At 41.3% G+C, this 11341-nt stretch overlaps 1 pseudogene; it reads right to left on the bottom strand.

The window, feature by feature from the left end:
- Positions 1-2607: 2607 nt before the first annotated feature.
- Positions 2608-11086, bottom strand: LOC104662885 (annotated as a pseudogene).
- Between the last annotated feature and the right edge of the window lie 255 nt (positions 11087-11341).

Here is an 11341-nt window from a genome sequence, read left to right as displayed (position 1 = left end):
AAATACATTTCATTTGCTCCTCTGGGAGAAAAGAGAGAGAAAGCTATTGTAATGGACAACAGGCTTCCAAGTGGAAAAGGTTTTCATTTGGAGGATACCATTTATTGATTGACATTTGAGGGACTTAAGAAGACATTGAAGGGGTCCCTCAACAATTTTCTCCTTGACCTATTTGTCATTCACAAACTTCAAGGACTTCCTGAATGGCAAGCTTGGTGGTTCTTATCACCCAGTGTTAGAACTCTAAGCAGAGGTTATTTTTTAAATGCTGGTTCTATAAATGTACCCTCTTAATACCAATTACCATCAATTAAATAAGGCTGTTAAGGACTCTGCTTCATGCTAGAAAATTATCCCTTGATGAATTGGAGAATTAATCATTCTTCTGAGAAACTGTCTCTCTCTCTCTACATATATATATATAATGTGTATATATAATATTTAATGTGTATTAAATATTTAATGTGTGTAATGTGTGTATATATGTATAATGTGTATATAATATTTAATGTACTATAATATATGTAATGTGTAATATATGACATTATATATTATATATACTATATGTAATATAGTATATATATTATATAGTATATAATAGAGAAAGACTCACACTCCCCCCACACACATATCTGTCCACTCCCACACACACTGAGTCTCACCCACTCCCACATACACACACATCCTTACACACACACATACACATCTAAAGAGAGGAACACAGGCATGTATTCTTTGCTGTGATGATATACTGTTTGTAAGCTGCAGATACAACTTCTGCTAATATAAATTGGACTTGAATTGTATAAAAGTCACTCTATTCAAGAGCAGGTAAAAACAGGAAAAAAGTTACTGTAAAAACTCTCGAAGTAGGTAGAATTATTACCATTTTATAGATTAGAAAACTGAATTCAGAAAGGCTCGGAGGTCCAAGGTCACCCATCTCACAGAGCCACGTCTCAGGACCCAGGTCTGTCGAGCTCCAGAGCTCCTGCCTCTGCCACTCTACAAAACTGCTCCTCCCCTGAAGGTACAGATGGCATCATGTATGTTCCTATTTGTATAAAAAGCCAGGCCTTGGTGCAGAGAACATGCATACAATGGGCAGATCATTCATTCATTCATTCATTGAACAGTTTCAGTGAGAGCCCACCATGAGTCAGGCACTAATCTAGGCAATAGGCGTAAACAGTTAAATAATAGACAAGGAACTTATTCTCTGTAGCTTACAATTCAGTGAGGAATGTTAAGCACTGAACTAGGAAACAAATACATGAACACAATCACTTTAATTAGTGGTAAGTACCTTGAAGAAAACAAAAAGAGGTCAGCTAGGTGCGATGGTTCAGGTCTGTAATTCTACCACTTTGGGAAGTCAAGGTGGGATCATTCGAGGTGAGGAGTTCAAGACCAGCCTAGGGCAACATAGTGAGACTCAGTCTCTACAAAAAACTTAAAAATTAGCCAGGTGCAATGGTGTGTGCCTGTAGTCCTAGCTACTTGGAAGGCTGAAGCAGGAGGATCACTTGAGCCCAGGAGTTCAAGGCTGCAGTGAGCTGTGATCTCCCCACTGCATTCCAGTCTAGGCAATAGAGTGAGACCCTATCCCCCCCCCAAAAAAAAAAAAAAAATGTAATAGTTTTTCTGAGAGGGTAGCATTTGACATTAAACCTAAATAACAAGGGCCCAAATACTTCAAGGTACAGGGGTGAGAAAACAGGAAGTGCAAAAGTCAGAGAGGTAGGCCAGGACAGCTAATGGAAGGCCTTGGAGGCCATGGTGAGGAGCTTGTGACGGGAAGTCATTGGAGAATTTTCAGCAGAGAAGGCAGGGCCATAATCAGATTTACACTTTTAAAAAGATCACTCTACCATATAGAAAATGAATTGTAGGGGCAAGAGTGAAAGCAAGGAAATAAATTTATAAGTTACTGCAAGAACCTAAGCAGGAGTTGGCCAAGTGCAGTAGCTCATGCTTATAATTCCAACACATGGGAGGCAGAATTGGGAGGATCAGTTGAGGCCAGGAGTTCAGGACCAGCCCTAGAAATACAGTGAGGCACTGTCTCTACCAAAAAAAAAAAAAAAAAAGTTAAAAAATCTGAGCAGGAGCTGATGATGTACAAGTATGAGATATATTTTGAATATAAAATGAATAGCACTTGATGATGGAGTGACTATGGGAAATCAGGGAAAAAGAGAAACCAAGGATGGTCCCTAGGTTTGGGGCTGGAGTAACAGGAGGGATTGTGGCACCTTCCACTGAAATGGGGTCGGTAGGGGAAATTATAGGTTCTGTATAGGACATATTAAGTTTGAACTGCCCACTAGTTATCTAAGTGGGCATGTTGTAGACAATTGGGTATCCATGTCTAAAACTCCGTGAAGTAGTCAGGCCAGAAAGTATTAGTCTGGGAATTATTAGCATGTTAATGGGTTTTTATATAGAGAGAGTATACAGAGAAGAAAAAATTGGCCCCATGATCTCCAATGTTTTGTAAGATTTACTAACTTCCTCAAGGAATTTCCTATTTGTTCCTGATTTATAAGATGTACCTATATCTGAAAGCCACAGAGGAGGCCAATCTTAAACCTGCATAAATCATTTTCAGTGATCAACATCTGTATCCTCAAACTGTCCAGCAACTGTTGATGTGGTATCTGCCTCCATCCCAGCTTCATTATCTCTTATTGAATCTTCTGTCCTGACCCCAGCCATATGATACTGGCTGCTTACAGACTGAGAAAGCGTTCCTTCTAATCTCCAATGTGGCTTGGCCCTCTGCTGTTAGATGAGATAAATCCTTCTTCATAGGTGTAAAATGTAGGGATGTCCCCTTGTCCTTGTTCTTGCACTTCCACATCATATTCTTCTCTATCCTAAGCATCTGAATCTTCATCCTCAGCATCTGGATGCAAGTACTAGCATTCACACATTGCAGTGAACATTGCCTCCAATGCTGATTTATCACTAGGCGCAAATCTAAATTCAATAATAGGTTCCACATCATTATCACTATTTTCCTCTTCTTCATCAGCAACAGATTCTTTTGATCCTTCTTCAAATTTGGGTTTTCACCATAACATACAAATGCTCTCCTAGATAGTCACTTCGGTGCCTGGATAATGCAAGTAAACAAATAGTGGGGTATTCCAGTGAGAATCTTAATCCAGAGTCATCTAACCAAGACAGGTGGCTCTCAGCAATGTAAAGGGTACCAGTGCTGAGGCTCTTCCCATTCACCACAGCCTTGGTGTCTGACTGCTGCTGCAGGAGCCCCTACACTGGCCCAGACAGTGGGAAACTTTTTTTTTTTTTTTTTTTTTTTTTGAGACGGAGTCTGGCTCTGTCTCTCAGGCTGGAGTGCAGTGGCCGGATCTCAGCTCACTACAAGCTCCGACTCTCCGGTTTACACCATTCTCCTGCCTCAGCCTCCGGAGTAGCTGGGACTACAGGCGCCCGCCACCTCCCCCGGCTAGTTTTTTGTATTTTTAGTAGAGACGGGGTTTCACCGTGTTAGCCAGGATGGTCTCGATTTCCTGACCTCGTGATCCGCCCGTCTCGGCCTCCCAAAGTGCTGGGATTACAGGCTTGAGCCACCGCGCCCGGCCCAGTAGGAAACTTTTGAAGAAGCTCGTAGCAGTAGGGAGGGCGGCAACACAGGCCCGGAGGAGCTGGAGCACAGCAATCCCTGCACTCTGCAGCCCACCCTGGAAGAGACAGTCACTCCAGAAGATCAACTTAGTCTGCCCCCATCTTGAGTTAATTTTTGTATATGGTATAAGGAAGGGGTCCAATTTCAATCTTCTGCACGTGGCTAGCCAGTTATCCCAGCACCATTTATTGAATAGAGAGTCCTTTCCCAATACTTGTTTTTGTCAACTTTGTTGAAGATCAGATGGTTGTATATGTGTGGCTTTATTTCTGGGCTATTTCTGTTCCATTGGTCTGTGTGTCTGTTTTTGTACCAGTACCATGCTATTTTGGTTACTGTAGCCTTGTAATATAGTTTGAAGTCAGGTAATGTGATGCCTTCAGCTTTGTTCTTTTTGCTTTAGGATTGCTTTGGATATTTGGGCTCTTGTTTAGTTTCATAAGAATTTTAAAATAGTTTTTTTTTCTAGTTCTGTGAAGAATGTCATTGGTAGCTTGATAAGAATAGCCTTGAATCTGTACATTGCTTTGGGCAGTATGGCCATTTTTAATAATATTGATTCTTCCTTTCCATGAGCATGGAATGTTTTCCATTTGCTTGTGTCATCTCTGATTTATTTGAGCAGTGTTTTGTAATTCTTATTGTAGAGACCTTGCACCTCCCTGGTTAGCTGTATTCCTAGGTATTTTATTCCTTTTATGGTTATTGTGAATGAGGTTTTTTCTGATTTGGCTCTCAGCTTCAACATTGTTGGTATGTAGAAATACTACTTAGTTTTGTACATTGATTTTGTATCCCAAAACTTTGCTGAAGTTGTTTATCTAGGAGCTTTTGGGCAGAGACTATGGGGTTTTCTAGGTATAGCATCATATCATCTGTGAAGAAAGATAGTTCGACTTCCTCTCTTCCTATTTGGATGCTTTCTTTTCTTTCTCTTGTCTGATTGCTCTGACTAGGACTTCCAGGACTAGGCTGATTAGGAGTGGTGAGAGTGGGTATCCTTGTTTTGTTCTGGTTCTCAGAGGGAATGCTTCCAGCTTTTGCCTACTCAGTATGATGTTGGCTGTGGGTTTTTCATAGATGGCTCTTATTATTTTGAAGCATATTTCTTCAATGCCTAATTTGTTGGGAGTTTTTAACAGGAAGTTTTGAATTTTACTGAAAGCCTTTTCTATATCTGTTGAGATGGTCATGTGGTTTTTGTTTTTAGTTCTGTTTAGGTGATGGATCACATTTATTGATCTGTGTATGTTGAACCAAACTTGCATCCCAAGGATAAACCCTACTTGATCCTGGTGGATTAGCTTTTTTAGGTGTTGCTGGATTCAGTTTGCTAGTATTTTGCTGAGAATTTTTGCACCTATGTTCATCAAGAATATTGGCCTGAAGTTTTCTTTTTTTGTTGTGTCTCTGCCAGGTTTGGGTATCAAAATGATGCTAGCCTCATAGAATGAGTTAGGGAGGAGTCTCTCCTCCTCAATTTTTAAAAATAGTTTCAGTAGGAGTGGCACCAGCTTTATACATCTGGGAGAATTTGACTATGAATCTCTCTATTCCTGAGATTTTTCTGGTTGAAAGGCTTCTTATTACAGACTCAACTTCAGAACTCATTGTTGGTCTCTTCAGGGATTGTATTTCTTCCTGGTTCAATCTTGGGAGGTTGTATGTTTCCAGAATTTATCTATTTCCTCTAGGTGTTCTAGATTGTGTGTTTGTAGTAATCTCTGAGGGTTATTTGTATTTCTGTGGGGTCAGTGGTAATGTCCCCTTTGTCATTTTTGATATAGTTTATTTGGATATTCTCTTTTTTTTCTTTATTAGTCTAGCTAGCAGTCTGTCAATCTTATTAAGGTTTTTGAAGAACAAACTCCTGGATTCATTGATCTTTTGTATGATTTTTCACATCTCAATTTCCTTCAGTTCAGCTCTAATTTTGGTTATTTCTTGTCTTCTGCTAGCTCTGGGGTTGGTTTGCTCTTGTTTCTTTAGTTCCTCCAGGTGTGATGTTAGGTTGTTAAGTTGAGATCTTTATAATTTTTTTGATGTGTGTCTCTAGTGCTATAAACTTTCCTCTTAACACTGCTTTAGCTGTGTCCCAGAGATTCTGGTATGTTTTATCTTTGTTTTATTAGTTTCAAAGGATTTCTTGATTTCTGTCTTCACTTCATGATAAAAGTCATTCAGGAGCAGGTTGTTTAATTTCCATGTAACTGTGTGATTTTGAGCGCTTTTCTTAGTATTGATTTCTAGTTTTATTGCACTATGTTCTGAGAGTGTGTTTGGTATGACAGATTGTTTGTTTGTTTTTTTTTTTAAATTTTCTGAGGATTGTTTTATGTCCAATTCTGTGGTCAATTTTAGAGTATGTGCCATGTGCAGATAAGAAGGATGTATATTCTGTTGTTTTGGGGTGGAGAGTTCCATAAATATCTGTTAGGCCCATTTGGTGAAGTATCAAGCTCAGGTTCCAAATTTCTTTGTCAGTTTTCTGCCTTGATGATCTGTCTAATACTGTAGATGGGGTGTTGAAATCTCCCACTATGATTGTGTGGGAGTCTAAGTTTCTTCATGGGTCTCTAAGAGCTTGCTTTATGAATCTGGGTGATCCTGTGTTGGATGCACATATATTTAAGATAGTTAGGTCGTCTTATTGAACTGAACCCTTTACCATTATTTAATGCCCTCCTTTTTCTTTTTTAATTGTTGTTGGTTTAAAGTGTGTTTTGTCTGATATTAGAGTAGCAACCCCTGCTTTTTTCTGTTTTCCATTTCCTTGGTAGATTTTTCTCCATGCCTTTACTTTGGGCCTATGGGCATCATTACATATGAGATAGGTTTCTCATATGTATGGTTGGTTCTTGCTTCTTTATCCAACTTGCCACTCTGTCGCTTTTAATTGAGGCATTTAGCCCATTTACATTCAAAGATAATATTAATATGTGTGAGTTTGATCCTGACATGATGTTGTTAACTGGTTATTATGCAAACTTGCTTGTGTGGCTGCTTCATAGTGTCAATGGTCTATGTACTTTAAGTGTGTTTTTGTGATGGCTGGTAATGATCTTTGCTTTCACATATTTAGTGCTAAATATGGAAACCTCTTATAAGGCAGGACTGATAGTAACAAATTTCCTTAGCATTTGCTTGTTTGAAACATATCTTATTTCTCCTTCACTTATGAAGCTTAATTTAGCTAGATATGAAATTCTTGGTTGGAATTTCTTTTCTTTAAGAATGTTGAATATGGGCCCCAATCTCTTCTGGCATGTAGAGTTTCCACTGAAATATCTACTACTAGTCTGATAGGGTCCCTTTGAAGGTGATCTGCCCCTTATTTCCAGCTGCCTTGAACATGTTTTCTTTCATTTTGACTTTGAAGAATGTGATGACTATGTGTCTTGGGGATGGTCATCCTGTATAGTATCTCATAGGGGTTCTCTGCATTTCCTGAATTTGAATGTTGGCCTTGGTATTACCGTTGAAATATTCATGGATTATATCCTCAAAAATGTTTTCCAAGTTGCTTTCTGTCCCTCTCTTTCAGGGACAACAATGAGTCATAGATTTGGTCTCTTTACATAATCCCATATTTCTCAGAGGTTTTTTACATTCTTTATTGGTTTTGCTTTGTTTTTGTCTGACTCTTTCAGAAAAGTAATCCTCACGTTCTGAGATATTTTCCTCAGTTTGACCAATTCTTCTGTTAATACTTGTGATTGTATTATGAAATTATTGAAGTAAGTTTTTCAGCTCAATCAGATCAGTTTTGTTCTTTCTTAAAATGGCCGTTTTGTCTTTTATGTCCTGTATCATTTTCTCTTGTTCCTTAGGTTCCTTGGATTGGGTTTCAATTTTCTCCTGAATCTTGATGATCTTCATTCTGATCCACATTCTGAATTCTATTTCTGTCATTTCAGCCATTTCAGCCTTGTTAAGAACCATTACTGGGGAACTAGTGAGGTCATTTGGAGGTAAAAAGATGCTCTGGTTTTTTGAGTTGCCAGAATTCTTGCACTGGTTCTTTCTTATCTGTGTGGGTTGGTTTTCCTCTAGCTGTGGTGTAATTTGTGTGTTGTCAGTTGCCTTTGTTTCTGGGTGTTTTCAGAGGCCCAAGAGTTTGTTCAGGGTCTTTATTTGAATTTTTGTCCTTGGTTTCATGGGGGTATATTAGCAAAGTATTTTTGTATTGCAAGTGGGCTGTGATCCAGGAGATGGTGCTTAAGCGTGATGGCTGATAGGCAGGCTCTTACTCAGCCACATGGCTCCTCTGTATTTCCTCACATTTGGAGCTCTGCTCCTTCTCTGTGCTCTGAGAGTGTGAGTTCCTCTCTGACTTGAGCGCTGGCTGCAGATCTAGGCTTGGCACTCCTGGGCTGCACATTGAAGCCCTGGGGTGAGCTCAGCCTTTACATTTCCTACCCAGCTTCAGGTCAGGGACCTTGGCACAATGGCAAAGGGTCTTTCACTTGTCTCTTGAAGCTGCAATCCAGAGAAATGCAGAGCCATGACCAATCAGTGCAATTGGCCCAGACTCGAGTGGCTGCTTTGTGGGCCTAAGCCAGGAGGCTCTGCCTGGGGACAAACAGCAGGGACAGGGCTCACAGGGAAGACAGATTGCCTTCTTCTCCTTAGGGTAGCTGCAGCTGATGGTATAAGTAAAGCCCTCAGGCTCTTCGTCCTTTTCCCCAGTACAAGGGCAGCAAGGGCAGAACCACTGCAGTAGTAGTGGCAGAGGGGCTGTCAGTTGCCTCTGGAAGCTCCACCCCAGAGAAACTCAGAGCCACCACCAGTGGAAATGCTCACTTGGGGGAAGGGCAGCTGCTCCATGGGCCCAGGCTGAGGGCCCTGCCTGGTGAAGGATAGAAGGTACTTCCCTGGGACAGAGCTCCCCAAGGGATCGGGCAGGCCCACCAGTTTTGCTGCCTTAGGAAAAGTGGCCACACTGTTTTCCATGTAGGTACCTGTCCCTACTAGTCCTCACTGGGCAGAGCTTCCCGAAGTGGAACCTCAGCCATCCCATCTTCATCTGGGCTCTCAGGCCAGCAGCTACTCTGCACTTTCCTGGGATGGAGCTCCCAATAGTAGCAAGCAAGTCACTATCTTTGCTGCTTTGCAGCTTTCTCCTCCCCTGTTCCCTTCAGGCTCAGGAGGGAGTGAAAAGATTAAGGACTTAGTCGACCCACAGCACGGCATGGCTGCCTTATGGAAAAGTGACCAGACGGTTTTCCCCATGTCCCTGCTTCTGTTATACCTCACTGGGCAGGGCCTCTCAAACTGGGCTCCTGGCACAACCACCCTGCCTCTGCCTAAACACTTCAGTCGGTGGAGGTTTTACATTTTCTGGGGAAGAAACCCTAGAGACAACCCATAGCCCCTCTCCCATTGCCACTGCAGCAGTACAGATACTGCCCTTACTGCCCTTGGACTGGGGAAGGAACAAGGGACCTAGTCATGTCACAGGCACCTCCAGCATACTGTAGCCACCATACAGAGAGGAGCCCATTCTCTCTTCCCTGTGAGCCCTCACCAGTCATCTGTTGATGGACACTTGGGTTGGTTCCTAAGAGATCTTGGCCACTGTGACTAATGCTGCAGTGAACATGAGATGCAGATAGCTCTTTGACATACTGATTTTATTTCCTTTGGAAATAGCTCCAGTAATAGGATTGCTGGATCATGTGGTAACTCTATTTTTAATTTTTTGAAGAACTTCCATAATGTTTTTAATAGCATAAAGATTTTTAATACACTTTTATCCAAGAATCTCCTTGAAACTTCTATTTATTTATTTTTAACAGCTTTATTGAGTTACAGCTGACATACAATAAATAAGAAATTGCTTAAAGGATATAATTTCATGTGTGTGTACACCATAAAATAATGAGTAGAATAAAGGAAATGGGCTGGGCGCTGTGGCTCACGCCTGTAATCCCAGCACTTTGGGAGGCCAAGGAGGGCGGATCGCTTGAGGTTGGGAGTTCGAGATCAGCCTGGCCAACATGGTGAAACCCGGTCTCTACTACAAATACAAAAATTAGCCAGGTATAATGGTGCACGTCTGTAATCCCAGCTACTTGGGAGGCTGAGGCAGAAGAATCTCTTGAACTTGGGAGGCAGAGGTTGCAGTGAGTCGAGATCATGGCACCATGCTCCAGCCTGGGGGACAGAGCAAGACTCCATCTCAAGAAAAAAAAAAAGTATGAAGGAAATGAACGTACCCAGCCCATACAAAGTCTTCTTGTTCTCCCATCTGCCAACCCATCCCTGGGTAATCTATCACTGTTGATTACTCTGCATGTCATAGAATGTTATATACATTCAAGTATACAATAGGTCTACTTTTCTGTATGACTTCTTTCAGTAAGCATAATTCTTTGAGATTTCTCCATTGTGTAGAGCATGTCAATAATTTGCTCCTTTCCATTGCTGAGTACTGTTCCATTGTGTGGATATACCATCATTTGTTTATTCATTCTGAAAAATTTAAATACTACAATTTATATTCCATTCAGTGGAAAAGAAAAACAACAGGAATTAGATTCAACTCTTCCAGGAAACATGGTAAGAGAGCCAAGAAATTAATCTAGGATAGCGGTCCCCAAATTCCTAGGCCCCACTCCTAGAGATTCTGATTCATGCTATTTTAACAATCTCTTCCAGTAACCCTAATGCTAAGCCACGTTTCAGAACTATTAGTCTAGGTCGGGGTGTCCAATCTCTTGGCCTCCCTTCCCAGGCCACATTGGAAGAATTGTCTTGGGCCACACAAAAAAATACAGAAACACTAATACACTAACAATAGCTGATAAGAAAAAAAGAATCACAAAAAATCTTATAATGTTTTAAGAAACTTTACAAATTTGTGTTGGGCCACATTCAAAGCGGTCCTGGGCTGCATGCAACCCACAGGCTGCGTGTTGGACTAGCTTGGTCTAGGTTATAGCTGGGGCAGTTGTCACAGCAGACAATGTCACAGCCACAACAGGCACAGGTTAGGTGAGGTATAGAGGTAAGGAAAGACCAGGCCAGGCACAGTCAGACCAAGTCAAGCAGGATGGAACTTGATTCAGGCAGTCAGGGCTGGCTATTTTCTGACAAAATGGCGCGTGTCACTGCCAGGACAGCAGCTACACACTACAGGGTCAGCAAGTGCTGATGGAAGAGGCCAGTACCTTGGATAGCTCCCTGTTGGCAAAATTGCTTCACTCAAGCCCCAGGTCTTTCATTCTCAGACACCTGGGTTTATGGGATAAGCTCCACCCCCAGGACACCTAGTTTGGCCAGTAAGAGAGCTTCATATACATGCTGAACATACTTCCTGTAGCATAAGAGAATTATGCTTATTTCCGCACTACCACCACTACCACCACCTGAGCTTTTGATCTCTCTAGCAAACAGGAAAGACTCATAGGATGCCAGTGGGGTGGCCATGACCCTGGGAATTCAACAGGACACTTTTTGTGGCAGGGCACATGGTAAATTTATTGTTTCCGAATTGTTGAATGCCACACCCTGCCAAATCATCTCTTCAGTGATTTTTAACACTAGCTGAAATATTAAAAACAGCTACTAACCGAAGGATCAATATAGATAAACTGATACCTGAACACTTTTAACTGAGAATAATCATTGATCATGACCAATGACACCTTCATTTCCATGACAAGTCTGCAACTAAATAGAAGA

Source organism: Rhinopithecus roxellana, chromosome 2, assembly GCF_007565055.1.
Source record: "Rhinopithecus roxellana isolate Shanxi Qingling chromosome 2, ASM756505v1, whole genome shotgun sequence".
NCBI classification, from domain to species: domain Eukaryota; kingdom Metazoa; phylum Chordata; class Mammalia; order Primates; family Cercopithecidae; genus Rhinopithecus; species Rhinopithecus roxellana.
This window is presented reverse-complemented; position numbering and strand designations above follow the sequence as displayed.